This window comes from Anolis sagrei, chromosome 2 (assembly GCF_037176765.1).
Source record: "Anolis sagrei isolate rAnoSag1 chromosome 2, rAnoSag1.mat, whole genome shotgun sequence".
Taxonomy (NCBI): Eukaryota; Metazoa; Chordata; class Lepidosauria; order Squamata; family Dactyloidae; genus Anolis; species Anolis sagrei.
This window is the reverse complement of record NC_090022.1, coordinates 214245115-214269012: the sequence shown is the minus strand read 5'-3', so window position 1 is coordinate 214269012 and position 23898 is coordinate 214245115. Positions and strand designations below refer to the sequence as shown.

Below are 23898 nucleotides of genomic sequence, written 5' to 3'. Positions count from 1 at the left end.
AATTGCCTTGCATAAGTACATGTGGATATATACCACTGAAAATAAGATTTCACTCAAATGAGTTTTTAGTTAATCTCTGGAAGATCATACTTTTACAAAAGGTTATAATTTTCACATGGTTGTGAATGCCATTTTTCTCCAAAAGGTTATGGAGATTCTGGTTTTCCAAAAGATTATGATCTCTAAAAAGTCATGCCTTTCCAAAATGTGTATCCTTCTATATTTCAGAGGAAGGAACTGGCAAAACCAATTTCATTAAATTCATGGGGTTGCCATGTCGACTGCTGACTTGAAGGCACATGAATACACACTTCAGTGAAAGAATGCCTGCAATATATCATTACTACTTTTTAACTTTTAAATGTGTCATAATAACTTCCAGACCTCCACATTTATTATGTTCGCCATATTTGAGGAAATATACAATCTCTTTTTTGAGTAAGCCATGATGAAAAGGGAGTTAAATGTGTTTGAGGAGCATTTAAATGTATACTTTTTCAATAAGAAAACACACAGGCATACTCTCATGTGCACTCCACAAAAACCAACTCGCTGACAAATTCATGAGAGGGTCATAAATCTACAGTCAGATGTTTACGATAAGGTGAAAGACACGGCAAGGCATTTGCTCCGAAATAAGTGATAACTGCATGCCAATACTTTACATTTGCTCTTAGGTAGAAAAGAAGCAAACAAACAGCTAGGGCTGGTGTTGAAACAAACTTAAAATTAGCAAAAAAATCCTTTAGTATTGAACAATAATTAAGCAAAACAGCATTTAAAAAATATAGTGGATGGAATAATGGATTCCGGAATTTTATATGTATTCCTGCTGTCTTCAGATTAAGTGAACTATTTGCCCTTCAAAAACCTCATTCTGTTGTCCAGATGACAACATTAAAGAAAAATATGGTTTCAAAACAAAATATGTATTAGCTTTTGAAATAAAATATAGTGTCCAGTTGTCTGGGAAAAATCTGAGATTTATCACTTCCAAAGAACAATTTTAAAGCAAACTGGGAGGTTGCTAGAGACATCTACTGGTGAATATTCTTCCCAAAATCTCCCACAGAGGGGACAAAAAACATGATACCTACAACTAGTAAGTTCACACTGAATTTTACACTTAGATAACATGAACATAAAAAATAATGTATATATCAGAGTTGATTGTTTCTGATTCCTCATCCTTCATATACAGCAGCATTTTTTCACTTCACTTCACTTTATTTCTTAATTAGTTGCTTTCCACCAAGGTGCTCCGAGCGACTTACAATTTCTCAACCTGGGGGCTGGGACCTCTGGGGAGGGTCACAAGGGGGTGTCAGAGAGGTCACCAAAGAGCATCAGAAAACACAGTATTTTCTGTTGGTATGGGGGTTCTGTGTGGCAAGTTTGGCCCAATTTTATCATTGGTGGGGTTCAGAATGCTATTTGATTGTTGGTGAACTTTAAATCCCAGCAACTACAACTCCCAAATATCTATTTTCCCCAAACTCCACCAGTGTTCACATTTGGGCATTTTGAGTATTCATGCCAAGTTTGGTCCAGATCCATCCTTGCTTGAGTCCACAGTGCTGTCTTGATGTAGGTGAAGTACAACTCCAAAACTCAAGGTCAATGCCCACCAAACCTTTCCAGTATTTCCTGTTGATCATGGGAGTCCTGTGTGCCAAGTTTGATTCAATTCCATCATTGGTGGAGTTCAGAATGCTCTTTGATTGTAGAATAACTATAAATCCCAGCAACTACAACTCCCAAATGACCAAATCAATCCCACTCCAACTCTACCAGTATTAAAATGTGGGTGTATTGGGTATTTGTGCCAAATTTGGTCCAGTGAATGAAAATACACCCCGCATATCAGATGTTTACATGAAGATTCATAACAGTAGCAAAATTACAGTTATGAAGTAGCAACGAAAATGATTTTATGGTTGGGGGTCACCATAACATGAGGAACTGTATTAAGGGGTCATGGCATTGGGAAGGCTGAGAAACACTGACATACAGGGATGCATGAAATCCATAGCTGAGATCTGCCACAGTATCATTTAAAACAAAACAAAAAAGCAACTATACTGGGCTTTTAAATACACAGCAGTGTAATGACACCTGTACTTGTGTACTAAAACACTATTTTCGGCAGTTATAGAATCATAGAATCAGAGAGTTGGAAGAGACCTTATGGGCCATCCAGTCCAACATGCTACCAAGAAGCAGGAAAATCACATTCAAATCACTCCCAACAGATGGCCATCCAGTCTCTGTTTAAAATCCCCCCAAAAAGGAGCCTCCACCACACTTTGTGGCAGAGAGTTCCACTGCTGAACAGCTCTCACAGTTAGGGAGTTTTACTTAATGTTCTGGTGGAATCTCCTTTCCTGTAGTTTGAATTGTTTTGTGTCCTAGTCTCCAGGGCAGCAAAAAAACAAACAAACAAACAAAAAACAAGCCTGGTCCCTCCTCCCTATGACTTATAATCTTGCTCTTCAGCAGGCTTCCATGGTGGGATAAAAGTCCCACCGAAGCCCCACTCCAATTTGAATATGATTGCTAATAAGTAATGGCAAACTTGCCCAACTGAGATTTGCCTCAGGAAAATGGTGAAACAGTGAAACAGCTAAATGATATAAGAAGGAAATGACTTTTCCCCATTTACTTCTTCAATAAAATGCAGCAATTTTGAAGTTAAATGTAAACTGGTTGTATGAAATTTTGTTTATTATACTGATTGCTTCTTTCTGCTATTTTTGTCTATTTTTAGTGTGCTATTTATTCTTCCTGTTTTAATTATTGTTGCAATCCATCTTGTTTTTACTGGAAGGATGCCATAAAAAGTATGAATAAATAACAAATATACATTGGAAGAACAGGGCATCTCTACAAAATGATTTCCTGTATTGCATCTGGAAATGGCCCAAATATTTATACACGCACAGAAATCAGACCTCTGGAAGATTGCGTGTTCAGTCTCTTATTGTGGAAATAATTTTGGGCTGTGAAGTGTGGTTGAGCTGGTGTAGTGTTGGGATCTGAGTGCTGGACTTAGGCTGGGTCTACATTGCCATAGAGGGAGAAAATGTGGAGGCCGTGACAGACTTTGTATTTCTAGGTGCAAAGATTACTGCAGATGCAGACTGTGGCCAGGAAATCAGAAGACGCTTACTTCTTGGGAGGAGAGCAATGTCCAGTCTCGATAAAATCGTAAAGAGTAGAGACATCAAACTCGCAACAAAGATCCGCCTAGTCAAAGCCATGGTATTCCCTGTAGTAACCTACGGATGTGAGAGCTGGACCTTAAGGAAGGCTGAGCGAAAGAAGATAGATGCTTTTGAACTGTGGTGTTGGAGGAAAGTCCTGAGAGTGCCTTGGACTGCGAGAAGATCCAACCAGTCCATCCTCCAGGAAATAAAGCCCGACTGCTCATTGGAGGGAAGGATACTAGAGACAAAGTTGAAGTACTTTGGCCACATCATGAGGAGACAGCAAAGCCTGGAGAAGACAATTATGCTGGGGAAGGTGGAAGGTAAAAGGAAGAGGGGCCGACCAAGGGCAAGATGGATGGATGGCATCCTTGAAGTGACTGGACTGACCTTGAAGGAGCTGGGAGTGGTGACGGCCGACAGGGAGCTCTGGCATGGACTGTTCCATGAGGTCACGAAGAGTCGGAGACAACTGAACAAATGAACAACAACAACACATTGCCATATGATCCAGTTTCTGAATTCAGATTATCTGCTATGAATGGGATTCTATGAGTCTACAGTGCAATAAGTGATTATGAATCAATGTTTTTGACAAATAGAACAGCCCTGGATTATGATTTGGATGACATAATTATAATTGATGTTTAATAATTTATGTATTAACTGTTTGGGTTTTAATTGTAATTGTTTATTTTCATATATGTGCGTATGGCATCGAATTGCTGCCTGTTGTAAGGCTGCTCTGAGCCCCTTCTGGGGTGAGAAGGGTGGGGTATAAATATGGTAAATAAATAAATAAATAAAATACACTGCGATATAATCCACTTCAAAGCCGATAATTTGGATTCCGAAACTGGATTATGTGGCAGTGTGGATGGGGCCTAAGACTCTGGAAACCAGCGCTCAAATCTCCACTTGGCCATGGATGACTGAGATCAAGCCATACCCTCTAAGCTGCAGGAAGTAATCGCACACACCCTTGTACGTATCTTGCCGGGAGGTCATCTTTGGATCACAAGACCCCCATTATTTCCATAGTGTTTCTATTTTACTCTGACAACTACACTCTGCACACTGATATAGCTCACCAGTATCCATCACTAGTAGGGAAGCACAATTCTCCAGCAGCATATATCCCATACTTCAGGATTCTTGAGAGATATATTCTTTGGACAATACCTCCCTAACATGAGCACATTTTGGGTTTCAACAGGCCAGTCCTTTTGCTTTTCAAGTTACAGAGGAAGTGCCTCCAACTACTATGTAATTTTCTGATTTGCTGGCTAAAGCACTGACATCAGAAATGGAGGAACACCATTACTGACCAAGACAGTTATGATTCTTCACAAAGGTTTTCCTAAACTTGGATTCCAATAAACGTAAACAGTTGCTTACTCGTTCAGGATCTTCTAGTATCCAATTAGAGGCCAGGGATATCATCTTGCAATAAAATTGGCATCCACTTTGGAACCTATGATTCGACTACAATAAGTAAAATGTACTTAGCTGCATTAGATTGATTTTGCAGATATTGCTTAAAATTCTCTCATCTTTCCACTTCTACCTGCCAGAAGACCTCAGTTCCCAGACTTGGGCTGAAAGAGAGAAACTTTAGCTACAGGACTCCAAAACTTCCAAAGCTGCTGCACAGACCAGTCTCTGGGTACATCTACACTGTAGAATAACTGCAGTTTGATACCATTTTAACTGCCATGGCTCAATGGTATGGAATCATGGGGTTTGCAGTTTGGTGAGGCAGAGAAGGCTAAAGATCTTGTGAAACTGTAGCTCCCATGATTCCATAGCATTGAGCCATATCAATTAAAGTGGTGCCAAACTACATTAATTCTACAATGTAGTTGTACTCTCTGCCAAAGCAGTTCTAAACCTACCTCCTCAGAGAGAGCCTTGTGAAGAAAAGGCATGGGCTGAAGAGAAAGTAATCAACTTCTAAGATTTATAATACACGTGAAATTAAACAGAGCCAAACCCCTGGTTTTCCAAGGAGTTGGCAGAAAGAAAATAAGTCATATATATATACTAGAGCAATGTTGGTGGAAGACGTGAAGCAAATGACCAAGAACAGGCTAGAATGACCAAGAACATTGCCATGAAGTATGAACACATACATGGCAATGAAGGCAGCAGAGAAATCATTTGTTGCTGCCAGCATTGCACCTGCAAAGAACCACTCAGTGGAGCTGTTTTGAGTAGTCAAATGGCTATTACATACTGGTCCTCAAGGGTAAAATACTGACCATTCACCAGCCCACTGTTAAGAATTTGTGCAGCACTTTGCAGATAAAGTCGCTCAGATCAATTCTAACTTGGATGTGATTATTGATACAGTTCCAATGGATGTAACTGTGGCTCCTGCTTGTTCAGTGTTGATGGAAACCTTTCTGTGCAGCCTGAAGATGTGGACAGGATCCTTGGAGAGGTGAGAGCTACCTAGATCCTTGCCCTACCAGGCTGATCAAACAGGTCAGAGGGGGATTGGCAGTGTGGGTGAAAGCAGTGGTCAATGCCTCCTTCGAACATGGCAGAATTCCAACTTGCCTAAAGGAGGCAGTTGGGAGACCTATATTTAAAAAGCCATCCCCAAACCCCTACAGAATGGATGACATTTGACCTATAAAGCCCTAAACAGTTAAGGTCCAACTTATCTTTCTGAACATATCTCCCTTTATTAGCCAACTACAGCTTTAAGATCTGTTGGGGAGGCCCTGCTATAGGTCCCACCCCCTTGGCTAGTGCAATTGGTAGGGAAGAGAGACAGGGCCTTCTTAGTGGTGGCCCCTTGGCTATGAAACTCCCTCCCCAGTGACATTAGATTTGCCCCATCCCTCCTGGTCTTCAAGAAAAAACTAAAGACCTGGCTTTGTGCACAAGCGTTTGGAGAATAGAGTAACACGGAATTTGATTTTAACCATGCAGTCCAGATAATGACCATAGGAAACTTGAAGCTCGGAAATAATTATTTGGTACTTTCTATGTTTTAATTTGTTTTATTTGTTTTAACTATTTATATATTTTAATTGTTTTATAATTTAATATGCTACGTTTGTGTTATGTGCACGATGCAACAATTGAATTTTTGCCATAATTTGTAAGGCCTCTTTTAGTCCGCTTCGGGGTGAGACAGGTGGGGTATAAATAAAGTAAATAAAACAAATAATAATAAATAACTGCTAGCCAGTGTCCAACCTTGCCTTTTTGAGCAAGGTATTGGAAGTTGTGGTACCCTCCCAATTCCAGGGGTTGCTGGATTAAACCTATTATTTAGATCCATTTCAATCTGATTTCAGGCCTGGCTATGGAACAGACAACTCTGATTACCTTGGTGAATGACCTTTGTTAGACAAAGTGAGTACCATTTTGGCTGAGAATGGGGTGCATCATCTTGAAATAAAAATAAACCAAATGTGAGCCAAAAAAGCACCACGGGCATAAATATCCAGAAAAATAAGAGACAGGTTACACGTTCTGTGTCATTTGTGTCCTCTACAAAACTGTGACTCTCTGTGAGAACTAATGATGCGGCAGTACAATTAAGCAGCAACAAAGAGGCAAACTGTTCTGTAGCCATGCCTAAAAAGCCAACAGAGAGGTCTTTATTTATTTATTTTTAATTTAAAAGCAAGGAAGGAGCATTTCTGCCAGAGCCTTTGAAATTTCAGCTCGAAGCATAGAGCCAAACTGACTTTGCAATCATGTCACAAGAAGGTCACTGTTTGAAATTCAAGCTGTTCTTGCAGACTCTTTTTCTTTCTCTCTAGTCTTCCCTTCCTTTCTCTCCAGTACTTCTTGCAACCTATACAAGCTTCATCTTGGCTAAAAAAATACTTTCATCCCCATCCCTTACAATCTCTGTTTCCCTTCTCTTCTTAACAAGCATCACATCAGTTTATTATAAAATTACCTGTGGCAGTAGTTGGAGCACAGGAGATGTGTGCATATGTGTGTATATGTGCAGTGCTTTGCTAACTGGGAGCTAGGGTTTGAATCTCCTCTAAGTCACAGAAACCCACTGGGTGACCTTGAGCAACTGTTGTCAAGGAAATACCATGTTAAGTTCATTTTAGGGTTCCCATAAGTCAGAAATGACTTGAAGGCACACAAGAACAATAATGTGTGCTTGCTATCTGGAGTTCTAACCTGTGTTTGTATTTCTGTTACTAGGTTGAAAGTGGGATGAAAGAATACGTGGGTTGCCTGTTTTTCTGCTCAAAAGGAATGTGATGTGTGTTGAATTCAGCTTGCAGAGTGTGTGACTACCTGGAGGTCCATCAGCTTAGGGCCCATCCAGACTGACCCAAAATGCGGGACATGTCTTGATTTTACTGGAGGCGTCCAAATGATGCCTCCGTAAAAAGCAAATTAATGCGGAGTGAACCAAGATTTCTCTGGTTTATTCTGTATTAATTAAACACTTCATTAGATCAAGATCTTTATGAAAGATCGTCTAATGTGGTGCTGGGTCTTTCAGGGCTGAGTCCTGGGACGCGTTTCCCAGGGGTCAATCTCTACAGCCATTCTGCACCTTTGGATTCCTGGAACCCAAGTGCCGGAGGCATCCAACCCCTCCACCCAGTCCTCAATTTACCACCTAAAAAGGGTCCCTGCCTGCCATGGAGCCTCTCCTCATATCCTAGTTGTGCGAAAAAATGATGCATGAGGAGAGGGGGTGCAGAGGGATTTTCCTTCTCATCCCTCCCATCTCCTTAGACATCATTTTTGCGCACTTCGAGGATGTGAGGGGAGGCTCCATGGCGGGTAGGGACCCCTTTCCCTAAGGTTTAGGGGTAAATAGGGGGCTTCAGGGTGCTTTCATGCTATCCCAATTTCAATCGGGATAACATATAGCTACCCTGGGAGGGACATCCCAGGGTTGTGGGAGTGGGTAAGGATAAGGGACAGAGTTATAGCGTTCCCCTTATCTGTAGGGTAGCCATCCTAGATAAACTGATGGGGGTCGAATGGGCTTTGTGTGTACAGTCAGGCAGTGGAAACACCCTACGTCTGAATCTTACCACTGTATCATTCTACTTTATGGCTTTGGTGTAGGAAATCAGAGACTTTTCGAATATTTGCTTTCCCCCCACATTACCTTTATCCCTTAAGCTAAAGCAGTAGTATTAAAAATGCAGCTTGATGGAAAATGTACCTAATTTCCTTTAAAATTAAAAAAGAAATGCTTCATTCCCCCTTGGCCATAATAATTAAAACAATCATTCTCCATGTTCAGCATCATCAGATAGAAACGACATCATTTACTTAAAGTTACTCCAACCTTGTGATTCTAATCATTATGCACTCCAGATTAATCTCAGGAATCAGCTGTTATTAATAAATGTTCATGCTTCACTTTTGAGGTTTCCTGAATGATTTCACATGAAGCTCTTGATTGATTTATAATGTGGTGACCCCATAGCAATTCATTGTCCTGTATCGAACTGCCAACTAGTGATGAGGCTTTGTGAAATAACATATTCTCTACAGATATTTTTCCAATACAAATAATGAAAAAATCTTTCATGTGGAAAGGTGGAAGGTGGAAGCCGAGCTTATTTCTAAAAGTGAGAAATTTTCTATTATTGAAACCAGTTGCTTGAAATCCAAGATGTTTAAAAACCTTGCTGTTGTCACAGAGTAAGTAAGAAAATGCCTTGATGTAAGTGCAGATATGGTAATAATCCAAATGTTACACTTTGGTGCTGGACCTTTAAGAAAGTACATGTTAAAACTTAAGTACAAAGTAATTCACTATCTTCCGTCACAATGTACTGTAATTTCCCTTTCACTAATAGATACAAGGAGAAATGTTCATTCCCACTGAACCTCTAAGATCATAGTAACATCTGCAAACAATATGCGATATTCTAGCTCATTCTGACAACTGAGCTCCACGCTCACTAACATCCATCATTAGGAGGATGGAACAATGCTGGGCAGCATATATCCCATGCTTTGTCTTTGGAATATACCTCGCAAACACAACCGCTTCTTTTTACTTTGGGTTTTAACAGGCTGGTTCCAAAGGACGTGCATCCTGCCCCCTTCCTCATGGTTTCCTATTAGCAACTGGTTGAATTTGGGGAGTGGGGATGTTTTCTGAACCAACATACTGAGGGTTGTTGTTTGGTTTTATTGCTGTTTTTGGTTTGGTAGTTGTGTTGTGTTTACACTTTTAGTATGTATCTGAGTGCCCATCCTTTATCTCAAGAGCTCCCGGTTCAAAATGGTGGGTGGCCAAATGACGTCCCCCGTAAACACAGGAGTAATAGCTACAAAGCACTAAAATGTGTGATTTTCAGTTGCAGGAATATCCCAGTTGTGGCCGGAAAATGCGAATATTTGCGGTATTTGACACACAAACAAAGGTTTTGCCGTGTAATCAATTTTCCTCATGTTTTATGATAAAAACAATAAGGAACAGACATGTATAACCCAGAAACATCACCCCATTGTTCCCAGGCACAAGTACACAACCAAACCTGTCTGGACAGATGGTCATGCTGTCTCTGAATAATAATAATAATAATAATAATAATAATAATAATAATAATGAAGTTCTGTTCCTGGCTTGAAGGTATCCGTTCCTGTTCAATAGTGTAGACCTGGACTTTGAAAGTAGTGGTCCTACTCCACAAACTTTGTGTGTAACAAACTTCATTAAATGTGTGGAGGAAAAAATTCTATTGCCAAGACAAAGTTTTCTCCCTCTAATCAACTTTCATCATCTTTTGAGGATAAAAGCGACGTGGAACAGATATGTATGACCCAGAAACAAAACCAGTACGAACAATGCACATATTTGCATCTGAGCATCTAAAGGTTTGGTTTTTTTATTTAAAAAAATGAAATGCTGAAATTTCCAGTGTATGTCCTGTGTTGGCCATTTTGTAGGCTTCGAAATCCTGTAACAAAGTAGGAAGTCTGGTAATTGCAGGCAGAAATCCTGGGACCAACAGGTTTGCATGCTGACCTGCTCTCTTGTCCTGGGTTTTTGTTTTGTTTTGTTTTGTTTGTTTGTTTGTTTTTTTGCCTCTCATGGAAAACCCATGATTTGGTGCTGTCTGGAAGCTACCTGAGTTTTTGTATTTTACAAGCTGCCTTGAACTATTTCTACACAAACTATGGATCAAAATATTCGAAAAAAATATGTACAAGTGATAAAATACACCAGATACCATAACTCTCTCTAAGCCTTCTACTCCCAAATATCCCTGTAGCATTCAACACATCCTGTCAATTTATTGTAAACATCCAAATCCTGTGATTTCCAAGATCCTCATCTCCCATCTCTTGCTATGTCTCCCCAAATTTTCTTCTGTGTTATTTTTTTTCTAAACTCAAAGCAGGCAGGCTGATGTTAAATGTTCAATGATTGCCCATTTCCTTTTCCCAGTAAAATATATGTGTACTTTCTGTGATGTCACAGTTGAGACAATAGGTTAATCTGTACTGCAGAATCAATGCAATTTGACAACACTTTAACTGTCATTGCTCAAGGCTATGGAATCATGGGAGTTGTAGTTTGATGAGGCACCAGCAATCTTTGGCAGAGTAGGATAAAGACCTTGTAAAACCGAAACTCACAGGATTACTTATGGCAAACAAGGTGGTATCAAACTACTTTAATCATACAGTGTAGATTCACCTAATGATTATGGGGCAGGGTTCAAAGTCTAGCAACTGGCTATGACCATTTGGGTTGTAAGCCTTTTTTTCTTATAATATCAAATAATAATTGTTTAAAAGTGAGGTCTCAGTAAAATAATGCTAATACTTTTTGTTCCCTCAGAATCAAAACTGCCATTCAACAAATTTTCTGAGATTAGGAAGTTTTCCCTGTGACCTCCAAGACTTACAAACCCAAACTTTGTTCATCTTTTTATAACGTGAATAAATATGCTTCACGTAAATATCTTTTGAACTCAGTAGGTTACAAACAGCTCTCCTTGTTTTGTACTAAGAATCACTAAATTCAGTGGCAGATTTCCAGTTGGTTTTATTGGGCTTTTGATTAAGCCCCTTATGAAGAAGCCTCCTTCTCTGTTTGCTGTCTCTTCTGTCTCCAGATGTTTATGGAATTAATAGTATTTTTCCAGCAACAGCATAACACAGAATTTGATAACAAGAGATAAACATTGTGACTGAGCACAGTGGTAACAGCCACACATTCTTATAAAAACAGTTGCCAGGAGCAGATAACCATGGGTACGTGGGGTGGCCATGCTGCTTTACAATAAATATTTGTGGCAGCAAAACAAAGTCTCCTTTGCATGTGGGAATCCTCTCCGTGTGACCCTCACGCTTCTTGTGTTTTTAATCATGTAATGGAAGCATCACTGCAAAGCTGGCTGAGAGTCAAGTTTTTATAGGCAGAATTTTGTTGTGCTGTATATGAGTAATAATGCGCTACAGCTGGCAGGCAGCATGTTGCTCCTGACAGTACAAAGACGGAAGATTCTGGGAGAGAGCGTCATTCTGAGAAAGCAGAAAAGAAGAAGATTTTGGAGACCAATCTATCACATCCTGGAGGGTCCCTAAGCAGAGAGAAAAGCTGTGCATGTGCCTCATTACACAGCATCTCACAACAGTAACTGAGCATTAAAGGTGTAACAACAATAAGCACAAGTAAAATCAGAAGATACCATGTTATTATGGTAATGTTATCTTCAGAAATTCTCCCCCCAAGCAAGACTAAACTATATGGTTTGCATGATGAAGTAACAGTGTAATCTAAAACCTTCTTACTAAGAAATAAGTATCATTTGGCTCGATTGCATTCTTCTCGGGTAAGCATGTATAGATGGAAGCATTAAAATGAAATATTTATTTTAAAATGAATAAATGTATGTGTTTATAGAAGGGTGGTAATCCAACACAAATAAGCCATGCTCCCTCTTCTTTCACAACCAGTAGTGAGACTGCTTGCTAAGATAATATATATGAAGGTTTTCCAGAAAATAAGGTTACAAGTTTTTAAAAAAAAATACAAATAATGAATATATTTTAATTCAACTTACATGGATTGTAGCATAGATATTACATTTTTTCCACATAATCATCATTCAGTTCAATACATTTTGTCATCTGTGGGGCAGGTTTTTGATGCCTGTATCATAGATGTTTCCCTCCTCCTTTTTCAGCCTGTTCATTACTTCAATTTTCACCTCCTCGTTGGCAGAAAAGTGTTTTCCACCAAGACATTCTTTCCATTTAGTGAACAGATGATAGTCACTGGATGTGAGATCGGGGCTGTGAGAGGGGTGGCTTAAAACATCCCAACCAAATGAAGTCAACAACTTTTGAGTTGCATGAGCAGTGTGCAGACATGCAATGTCATGAAGGAGACAGACTCCTGCCATCAGCATCCCACACAGTTTGTTTTGGATGGCTCTACGAAGTTTCTTCATGGTCTCACAATATATTCCATACCCATTTTGTAACATGCTATCTTGACATTATGTCCTCTCCAAAAACTGAAATGATTTCATGATGAATCGCAGTGGCATTCATGGCCTTAGCATTTAGGGAGCATATTGCAGTGCGAATTTTGAACTTGGAAGGAAACGGAATGAAGACGCTCATCTCTAACTTTCACAACAATGCCAGTCAATGAGCTACTGACGACTGGTACTGCTCGTTGGCTTCCAATGGCTTCTCAATACACGGCAGTGATACCAACTTCCCTTGAGAAAATTCCCCGCGAGAGTTACGTGCTTTGTAACCTTGTTTTCCGGATAACCCTTGGAAGCATCCATAGCAACCTATGAACCGACTTTAACTTATTCTACACAGGTACTCACACTATACAGTGAATGGTATGTGGGTATTGATCATTGCTTGAACTCGGTGATTGTCATCAAATTAAGTCTCTCATTGAACAACTGTATGGTGAAAACATGTCTCATCTGCACAGAGAAAAGGTTCACATGCATGTGGTAACAGTCATCATTGCACTGCACAATTTAAAGCAGACTCCATTTCTAGATATTTGTATGGAAAAAGAGCACTGAATCATTATATGTGATAGGGCATTATTTCAAAAGGCAGTGATTTTCTCACTTCTCAGACTTTGTGGTATGAGGCACTAGGAATTGGTTTTTCCCCTTGAATGTGGGACCAGAATGATACTTGTTTCCACAGGGCACAGTTGTTTTTGTCTTCCATGGAAACTTGCCAGGGACTGGTAGCCAATGGCTCAAGGGCTGGCACCAATCCAGGCACCACCACTTTGGCTAGCACAATGTAAAATAATGTTACCTACACAAATGTCTTCAATGTTTTAGAAAGTGTCTGCAAAAAGGCAACACTAACAGAAACTATCTATCTATTATCTATTTAATAAAGTAACACAATCTGAAAGTTGTTTGACATAAAATACTGTACTCTTTCAATTGTGGCTGCCAGATATTTTGAATGGAACTGCTACGGCTTCTTGGAAAAACAAGCATAACCATATATGACAATAAGGGTACATCTACACTGACCACTTAATGTAGACTGAAGACATCTCAAAAATGCAGTGTTCAAATGACACACAACTTGAACATGCACAGGAGTGTGCTTTAGGGCCTTAACCCCCCCCCCCCCCGAGCAAATCAGAGCAGCCCCCTCCTTCCTGGCCTTCAGGAAGGAAGTAAAAACCTGGTTATGGGACCAAGCTTTGAATATATGGAATTATTATATGACTAATGGAATGGCCTTGGATTTGACACTGGATGACATGATTTTAATTAATTGTTTTAATATTGCTGCTGATTTTCGGTTTAAATGTATATGTCTATTTTTAACTGTATGTATGCATGTGCATGGCATCAAATTGCTGCCTTTTTGTAAGGCTGCTCTGAGTCCCCCTTTTGGGGTGAGAAGGCCGGGATATAAATGTAGTAAATAATAAATAAATAAATAAATAAACCAGGATAAGCAAAAAATTGCAGGATACTCCGAAATAGGCCCTGTAATGTGCATCAGCACTCACAGTTATAAACTACATCATATGGCAAAACTAATTAAGGGATGGGCACTCCAACACTCTGCACATCCACATTCGTGTAGGAGGAATTAATAAAAAACTAAATCCTCCATGGCCATAAAGCAACAGATACTGTGGATCCTGGAATTGGGATGGAGTCAAACTCGACCCAGTTCCTGCACATTGTATGTGATCAGGTGCACATACACCTTTCTTTCATCTCTGCCTTTCGTCCCTCATTACTTGGTCACTGTAGATGTGCCCTAAAACTTTAATCCTAATCTTACTTGCAAGAAAATAAGTCTGCTGAAGTCAGTGGCATTATTCCTTTGTATGTATTTATAGGATTGTGACAGAAATAAGTCAAGAATATGATAGAAGAAGACTAGAGCAGAGGTCTTCAAACAACAGCCCGTGGGCCAAATGTGGCTCTCCAAGGTCATTTACCCAGCCCCCTTCCCTAAACTTTAGACTTAAGGCCACCCTAAGTTTGAAACAACTTGAAGGCACACAACAACAGCAATCCTAATTATCTCATCAATCGAAAGCAGCCTCACACTTCTTATTGAAATACTAGTAAGTTTATGCTGGCTAAAATATGTACAATGTGCATAGGAATTCAAACATGTCTTCTTTCAAACTATAGTCCAGACCTCCCAAAAGTCTGAGGGAATGTGAACCTACTTTTGATTGTTGCAGTCTTACTGGCTGGCAAAATGGGGTTGAAAGATCATCTACTTGTACCCCAAGGGCCAGCTGAGCCCACTTCCACTGCTTAGCTAGTACATCTTCTGGCTATTGAGGTAAGTTTGAGGAGCATTTATAATTGTGGGCATAGTGTCACTATTATAGTAAAGGCTTCCCCTGACATTAAATCTACTCATGTCCAGCTCTGCGGGTGGTGCTCATCTCCCTTTCTAAGCCAAAGAGCTGCCGTTGTTCACTGACACCTCCTAGTTCATGTGGCCGGCAGGACTGCATGGAGCATCGCTACCTTCCAGCAGAAGTGGTACCTATTGATCTACTCACATTTGCATATTTTTGAAATGCTAGGTTGGCAGAAGTTGCCGTTAACAGCAGGAGCTCACCCTGCTCCCCGGATTTGAACCGTCAGCCTTTCGGCCAGCAAGTTCAGCAGCTCAGCGGTTTAACCCACTGCACCACCAGGGGGCTGTCACTATTATAAATATGTATTAATACTGAATAATTAGCAGTTACATATCTGTAACTCTAGGCAATGAATCCACAGATGCAATACAGGAGGCTAGCCATGCACCTTGATGGATGGAGATGTCCTACACATTAGAGTTAAAAAGAGGATGAGAGATGCATCACAAAGTTGTCTGAATTCCAAAAGAGAGAAGGAAGGCACTACAGTAGCCAGTTCAGACAAGGTGTCCATATCTGCTATTGTATTGAATAACCCTTCATTTACAGTAACTTCTCACCAATCCCTTGCTACCTTTGTACAGACCAATAGAAATAGAGGGATTCGAATAGATATGGGGTGGGGGGTGGGGAGAGGCTTCAAATATGATTTCAATTCTGTGTGGAAAATATATGATGCTGTTGCATGGACTGTCAAACAAAGCCAAGACTTGTTTGATTCATTTATCCTGCGATGTTTCAAGATATGATGGATTCAGATGCAAGATGATTGAGCTGTTATTAATTTAAAGCAGATGGCTGTGGTCGTAGCCAACTATGGATATGAATCAGATCTATGCATAAAGTACAGGATTTCCAGCCAGGGCATAATGACTGTCTGCTTTGATCCTACATGCCTGTCGTTGAGGGATGTGCCATCTCTAGTCCAACTTTGAGTTGGATTAATTTTCAAAACTATAAGGTACAGTTTCTAGGTCATGAACGAACCATGCGATTTATATTTGGCTTTTTATTAACCTAACAGGCCGATGTACAGAAAAATGAGCTCAATGAAAATTGGCATTCAGAGAAAATCCCTGTTCCCAAATACATGCTCCACAAAATGGGGGAAAAAGAACTTTGGCAACTTGTATGATCATCAACAGAAGTGCCTTTTGAACAGGATACAAAAACTGGGTTTTCTGGATTTCCATTACATATGCTCAAGATGCAATTTATTACTCTCAATTTAATGTGGATGTACAGCAGTATAAAATAAGAGAACTAGCTTATTTATATAGTTGTTCTCTACTTATAAATTTTGGCTAGATCATCTTTTATAATGCCACTAAATCAAAATTGAAAGCTCACTTTATTCGTATTGAAAAGCCAAGACCTCCAAAGCCAAACAAATGCAGCCACTGCTGATAACCTTTTGAAAACTCTTATTAAAAAAGAAAACAAAACTAGCTCCTGTTGCGAAAAAAGTGCTGGATTAGCTCAAAACAATGTATTAAATTCATTAGTAACAATTCTTTTTTAGTACTTATCACATGCTGCCAATGACAGTATATGTGTATGTATGCACATATCATGTTGAAACTAGATTCTCTCTCAGGATCTGGCCTCTAGAGTCTAGACCAGGCATTGGCAAACTAAGGCCCAGGGGCCGGATGCAGCCCTCTGGGTGATTACCTCAGGCTCCCCTCATGTTCCCTGTCTTCTTAGTGTAAGGACACAATGGCCCACCATGCCAAAAAGATGGGGAAGGAAAGCAACAAGCAGCTGAGAGCCCTCTAGAGCAGTGCGAGTGGCCCCATCCTTATGCCGGGTGGACAGCTCAAGGAAGGCATGTGGTGGCTGAGAGCCCTCCGGAGAACTCTCAGCTGCTGCCTGTCACCCTCCTCCTGGCATAATGCCAAGAGGAGAGCCTGAGGATTGGGGGAGGAGGATTGGGGAAGTCACCGCATGACCTGCCTTCCTCCTGACATAAGGATGGGACAAGCAGTTCATCCTTTTGCTGGAAGGACAACCTGAGGATGACCCAGGCCTGTCCCCTCCTGGCCCCACCTGTCCTGGGCTCTATCTCTTGTGGGCCCGTCCTGCCCAGCATGCAAACGGCCACCCTCCCTCCCATCCTGGCCCTCCTGGCCAGGCCTGCAATGCAGCCCACAAGGCAAAAAAAGTTTGCCTATGCCTGGTCTAGCCCAAATTAAAACCTGTTAATTCCCTGGCTTCCTCCCTTGCCTGCAATTTTCTTTTGTTTGGCTAAGACAAAATGTATGTAATAATGCTTTCAGTCTCTAGACCCCATGTGTTGTTTTATTCATTTCAACTCTTTAGGGATGGGGACGGGGGACACAAACATGTATGCATAATGCATTCAGTGAAACCCTGAAGATTAGGACCTGCCTGTTTCTGGAACTGCATGTCACCACATCCCTCCTATATTTCAGAAAGGGGCCTGATGGAACAGCAGTTGAAAAGCTCTCCATGCACATGAACTCTTTCTCATAAACATCCATTACACAGTTCTTAGGGTTAGGGAAAGGATTATGGGCAGTACTGGTAGTGGACCACTGAATGTTGAGAGCTTTCCTTATAACATCTCTGTTTTTTCTTCATCATTTAGTTCCCTATTTTTCAAGTCACTGCCTACTTTGCCTCATTTCCTCATGTCTGTTGAACAGCATCTCTACCATTCCTCTCTTTCATTCTTCTCTTTTCTCATACAAGAGGACCATCTTTATTTATTTACTTTTTAAATTAATTGTAAAACTTTTAAAGCCATAATTCAAATGCACCTAACATGTATATTGAATTTGATTTGGATTTGTTCTGAAGGACTGGATGTGGTTGAGTAATAAGAGTGGGTCAAACCAGTTTATCAGCTTCAGTTTGGCCACCCCCAGATCTATTACTGGAAGGTCTTCCCTTCCCAGCTTTACAAGGAATGTGATTTGGCCAGAGCTTCTCTGAGCAAGTCTCTGAGTGAAATGAATAGAGATGACTCATTTCCATGAGGTGCAGGTTGGGTGGTGAAGCAGATCTATGTGAACCAGGAAGCAAAGGGGCATTTTTGGAACTAAATCTGAATAAAAGCACAAAACCCAGACTTCTTCTTTGTATGAAGAAGCCCAATCACCTCATTTCACTACATAACCAACCCACACCGTTTTGTGAACCCTTGCTGGCTTTTGTTAGCTAATGTGGATGTTTTGTTTAGATTTATGTTTTTATAGAATTTTGTCTGTAGTTTAATTTTTTGTTGTCAGATTTAACTGATGTTAGGTCTTAATTTTATGTTAGGTTTTAATGTTACTTGTATATGTGGAGTTTTTCTAGGATTTTATGTTAATATTATGTGTTTTATGTAGGCATTCAATGTTTGCCATTGTTATGTTGGAATCCGCCCAGAGTCCCCTTGAGGAGATAGGGAGGAATACAAGTAAAGCTGTTTATTATTATTATTATTATTATTATTATTATTATTATTATTATTATTAGAAACACTACAAGATTAGTACACAGCAAACAAGATAACTATGCTGGCTGTTGCATTGGATCACATGTCGGACACTTCCCAAGTGTCTAGGACTATGTGATATATCGGTGAATAATGCGTGGAGATCTGAGTAGCGTGGCCTTTTGCAGCTGGCAGATGGTAATTTTGTCAGCACCAATTGTGTTTAAGTGCAGGCCAAAGTCTTTAGGCACTGCACTCAGTGTGCCAATTACCACTGGGATCATCTTACTGGCTTGTGCGAGAGTCTTTGCAGTTCGATCTTTAAATCCTTATTATTATTAAATCATAAAATAATATTATTAAATAATAAAATAATAATAATAATAATTATTATTATTATTATTATTATTATTATTATTATTATTATGGCTTTCCCTAGATATTTTGTAAGAGTATTTATTGGTCTGGCCCAGATCGGGAATGGATGCCTTTCCTGCACCTTCTGGTGGTAGAGGAAACATTGGGAGCGGGGGGGGAGGGCATCCAATCCAGTGGATCCTTCTTGCCATCTCAAAGTTTCTAACAGCAGGCCAGAGTATAATGCCTAACAATCAGCAAGTGGGTTGGTCAATACCTGGATCTGAACTGATGTAGAGCCAATTTATATTTACAGCTGTAATCAATAAAAGTTGTGGATTTTTTCTTCCAATCTTGCATTACTGATGGAATATCATCTCAATGCACAGTAGTCATCCTTGAGCATGCAAATGGCTTTTTCAGAATTCACCCATGTAGCTGATTCCTTCTCTATCGTGCTTGCAACAGAGACTAAGTGGTGGGGAAGAAGTAAAATTACAGATGGACTTTTCACCTTCATTTTGGCAAGCCTTTAGTGCAGCAATGTAATATGCATTTCAACATCAGGTTCATATTAATGGAATGAAAATAATTGTCTTCTTTTCAGTACTAGCATAATTAACATAAGTGTTTTAGTATAAATTAATGGAGTGTGACTTTTTAACAATGTTTCTTATGTCTGCATGGACTGAATGCAGAGAGATATGAAAAATCTGTTGATGCCCAATGACCGAATATAATTAAATTCTGTTGATTTCTTCACAAAATTTCTACTTTCAATTTTGCTTAATATCTACGGCAATTCATCTATCATCCCAAAGCAGTTCAGAGTCCATAGTCCAGATGTTTGACAATGTATTTGTTTACCACAATTAATATCATAATCATCTTTAAGGTCCCACGACACTCTTTTTTTTTTGTACTGTAGTGATCAGTGTTCTAAGATCCTTAGGCAGAGATTGCTTTTGGATTTGCTTTTATGGGCAATTGAAGCATGTACTTACCAATAACTCTGCCCTCACTTAACTTGCAAAAGTGCAATCTTGTTCCTGAAGTCACTCTGAATCCTGGGGACATTTGGAAAGCTGAAACACTTCTCAATGTTTTTACTGAAAGTTTCCAACTCTCATAAAAGGAGCACCAAGATAATGTGCTTTCACTGTTTACCTTACACTTAATTCTTCAGTCTAGAAGTCTGTTTTATTTTAGAGCTGACCATTTGCAGATCTTTAACACTATGGCTTTAAAAAAAACCAAAACATTTCATCTACCTAGAACCCCTATTTCATCAGTTAATGAAAAGATCAAAAGCTAAGGAACAATAGTTTAGTACCTGAGAAGCAAAAGTTACTGTCAAGATGAATCAATAAGCAAAAACATTTTTTAAAAAACCTGCGATATAGGGTAATTACAGGCATTCCCCACGTTACGAACAAAATAGGTTCTGTAGGTTTGTTCTTAAGTTGAATTTGTATGTAAGTCGGAACAGGTACATTTTAAAAATATAACTCCAGCCACATACACACAGCACCATCCAAGAGAGCCAAAGAAGACCTTAAAATCATGACACGGGAAGGAGGAGGGCCTAGTAGGGTGTATTGTGATGCTGCTATAATAGTGATGGACTGCGATGCTGCTACTTGACCAAGAGACTTGAGAAACACCACTATGCAAGTTTAATGAGTGACAGAAATGCAGTCTAACATCCTATCATGACACGGTTAGAAATAAAGCAGCTCAATTATGTTAACGTTTTTATATTGTACTCGTGTTTCTATAGCATTGAATTTTGCCTTGTAAACCGCCTCAAGTCGCCGGAAGGCTGAGAGGGGCGGTATACAGATACAGTAAATAAATAAAATTAAGGGATTGGTGCAATGCATTATTTGTGTATGGGGTTGGTATGTTTAGTATTTTAATGGTTTTAAATTGTATTTACAGGTATATGTCCATTGTTTCTAGTGATTTTATGTTATGTTTTATTTGGTTTGTATAATGAGGCATTGAATTTTTGCCTAGATGTATGTTGTACACTACTCTGTGTCCCCTGCAGGGTGAGAAGAGAGGGATAGAAATGAGCTAAATAAATAAATAATAAATAATATATTAAAGCTTCGGATAGCATAAGGAGCCCCCGGTGGTGCAGTGGGTGAAACCGCTGAGCTGCTGAGCTTGTTGACCGAAAGGTCGCAGGTTCGAATCCAGAAAGCAGCATGAGCTTCCACTGCCAGCCCCAGCTTCTGCCAACCTAGCAGTTTGAAAACATGCAAATGTGAGTAGATGAATAGGTACCACTCAGGTGGAAAGGTAATGATACTCCATGCAGTCATGCCGGCCACATGACCTTGGAGGTGTCTACGGACAACGCCGGCTCTTTGGCTTAGAAATGGAGATGAGCACCAACCCCCAGAGTTGGACACGACTGGACTTAATGTAAGGGGACAACCTTTACCTTTACCTTACCTAACCTTGGATAGCATAGGGAAGGATTAATACCCCTCTGGTGTTTGTTTTGCTGTCTGTGCCCCTGTTCAGAAGATCTCACCTCACTTTCTGTCCCTGTCATAATTGGATTTTGAAAAAATTGGTTTGTTGTGGAGACAAGGATTGGTGAGAAAGCTTCCATGGAGATACATTTTCCCCATGATAACTCTTTCAGGAGTTGATTTCCCTTCCAAGGAGTAGATTTCTGCCACTTCCTGTCATCTCAGCCTCGTTCTTCACTATGTAAGTTGGATGTTTATGATTCAGGGACTGCCTGTATAGCCTGGATTTAAAAAAAAAAATCCTCGGGCATTGATCTTTATTGTGTAGAAGTGCTACTGCAACTTACTGACACTAGGTGGCAATCATCTCCCAGCTCCGCTAAGGGAGGATACAGATCAAGTCAATTAGAACAACTTCTCTGCTAGCTTGCCGTGATCGTATAGTGGTTAGTACTCTGCGTTGTGGCCGCAGCAACCTCGGTTCGAATCCGAGTCACGGCAGAATTGGAGAAATTTTACTTTCTCTCTTAAGCAAAAATGAAACCCTTTACAGAGAATCACTTTCCTTTTAGCCTACATGCCAGCTAGTTCCTGGGAGTCATGTATTTTGGAAATAACACAGAATGAGCATTTTGAGCAAGTTCTGCATTCCAAACAAGGGAGGGTATGACTTACGATCTCATTTATTTTTGTGCTGGCTATGGTCTACAAATCCATACAAAAACTGGGTCCCCGCTTTCTCAACAACCATATTTTACTGTTTCCAACAACACAAGTGCATATCTTCTCCAAGTACAGATCTTCTCTTGATCTCGCCACTTTATCTGACATGTTTGCCTTCATGATGGCTGCTCCCAAGCTTTGGAGCTCTTTTCCTGGATGATTCCCATCGGGTTGTCTTTCAATTGACAGGTTTTCTATTTCAACAGGCTTTTCTTAGATTTATTGGGTTTCCTTTTTCTTTTTAATTATTTATTTATATTGTCTTAATTTTAATTTTATGGTTTAAACTAGCAGAACAGAACTAATGGTTTAATAATATGTTAACAATATGTTTGATATATTTTATATGTGTTTTTTATCTGCATTATTTTGTTATTTTGTAAGCTGAGTCCCACTATGGGACTCAGGGACACACAAAACTCCTCTCCAAGATTTCAAACTTTTCTGAATGAAAATTTTTGAATAATTTATTTTCCCTTTTATAACTCCGGTCATCCATCCATCCCATAAGTTTTTTGATTAAAACATGCATTATTTTATTTACATAAATATTATTTATTTATTGATTTGCTTCATTTTTACCCCGCCTTTCTCACCTTGGAGGGGACTCAAGGTGGCTTAAAACTCCTGCAAAATGTAATGCCATATACAACATAACAATAAATAATTCTGTCCTACCTTTCAATTCAATAATAATTAAAATTGCTTATTTTTTTAATATTTGTGAGACTAGGGAGGGTTATATGAAACAATCAAATAGAATAGAATAAAATCTTGATTCCCATGATTAGTGTTTAATGTAACATACTATAAGTAAACGTTTAAAGCACAGTATAATAACAATATAAAATACATGAATTAGTACAATCACAGAATTCAGCATTATTCATGTACGATTTATCTGGTCAGATAGATAAGGCTTGATTCCCATGATTAGTGTATAATGTAACAGAACATAAGTAAATGTTTAAAGCACTGCAGTATTAGTATCACAACAATAGGAAATACGTGGATTAATACAATCACAGAATACAGCTTTATTCAAGTAACATTTATCTGGTCAGATAGAATAGAATGGAAGCTTGATTCCCATGATTAGTGTATAATGTAACATACCATAAGTAAATGTTTAAAGCGCTTAAGTATTAGTATCATAATATAAAATACATGAATTAATACAATCACAGAATTCAGCATTATTCAAGTCACATTTATCTGGTGCTGGTATGCTAAACCCGTTCTCAATACAGTAGATTCTCAGTTAATCAGAACTCAAGCAACCAGAACTCTCAAGCAACCAACAAAATTCAAATAAATTATACTTCAAATTAAAATTAAATGATTTTATAATAAAGTAAAATCAGTTTTTATAATACTATGTTACATGAAGTTGTTTGTCTTTATTTGTTTGTAATTACTGTATTATGATATTAATACCCAGTCAATACAGAATTTTTGGTATGGTATTGTATGGGGTATAGTTAGGCCTATTTTTAATAGTCACTCCCAAACAACCAGAAACTACATTTATTTGGCATCTATAAATCCCCATGGCTATCAGTTAACTGAGAGTCTACAGTAGGTGTTTTAAAACAGCAAGCCTTTCTGAAATGAATATGTTGCTATGTGCTTCCATTTAAGCATTAAAATATACAAGCTCCTTCCTGCCGTGACTCGGATTCGAACCGAGGTTGCTGCGGCCACAACGCAGAGTACTAACCACTATACGATCACGGCAAGCTATTCAGAAACTGAGAAAGGGGACAATTTTTTTTTTAAGTCTAAACTAAATGATGACACCTA

The 23898-nt window shown here is 39.3% G+C and overlaps 1 protein-coding gene and 2 non-coding genes across 5 annotated transcripts in view; 1 reads left to right on the top strand and 2 right to left on the bottom strand.

The window, feature by feature from the left end:
• NFIB (nuclear factor I B) overlaps nucleotides 1–23898 on the bottom strand; it is a 300754-nt gene that overhangs the window by 218625 nt on the left and 58231 nt on the right. The window lies entirely within an intron of this gene.
• TRNAH-GUG (transfer RNA histidin (anticodon GUG)) lies at nucleotides 21802–21873 on the top strand. The gene has a single exon. It is a non-coding gene; the product is annotated as a tRNA-His (tRNA).
• On the bottom strand, nucleotides 23761–23832 carry TRNAH-GUG (transfer RNA histidin (anticodon GUG)). The gene has a single exon. It is a non-coding gene; the product is annotated as a tRNA-His (tRNA).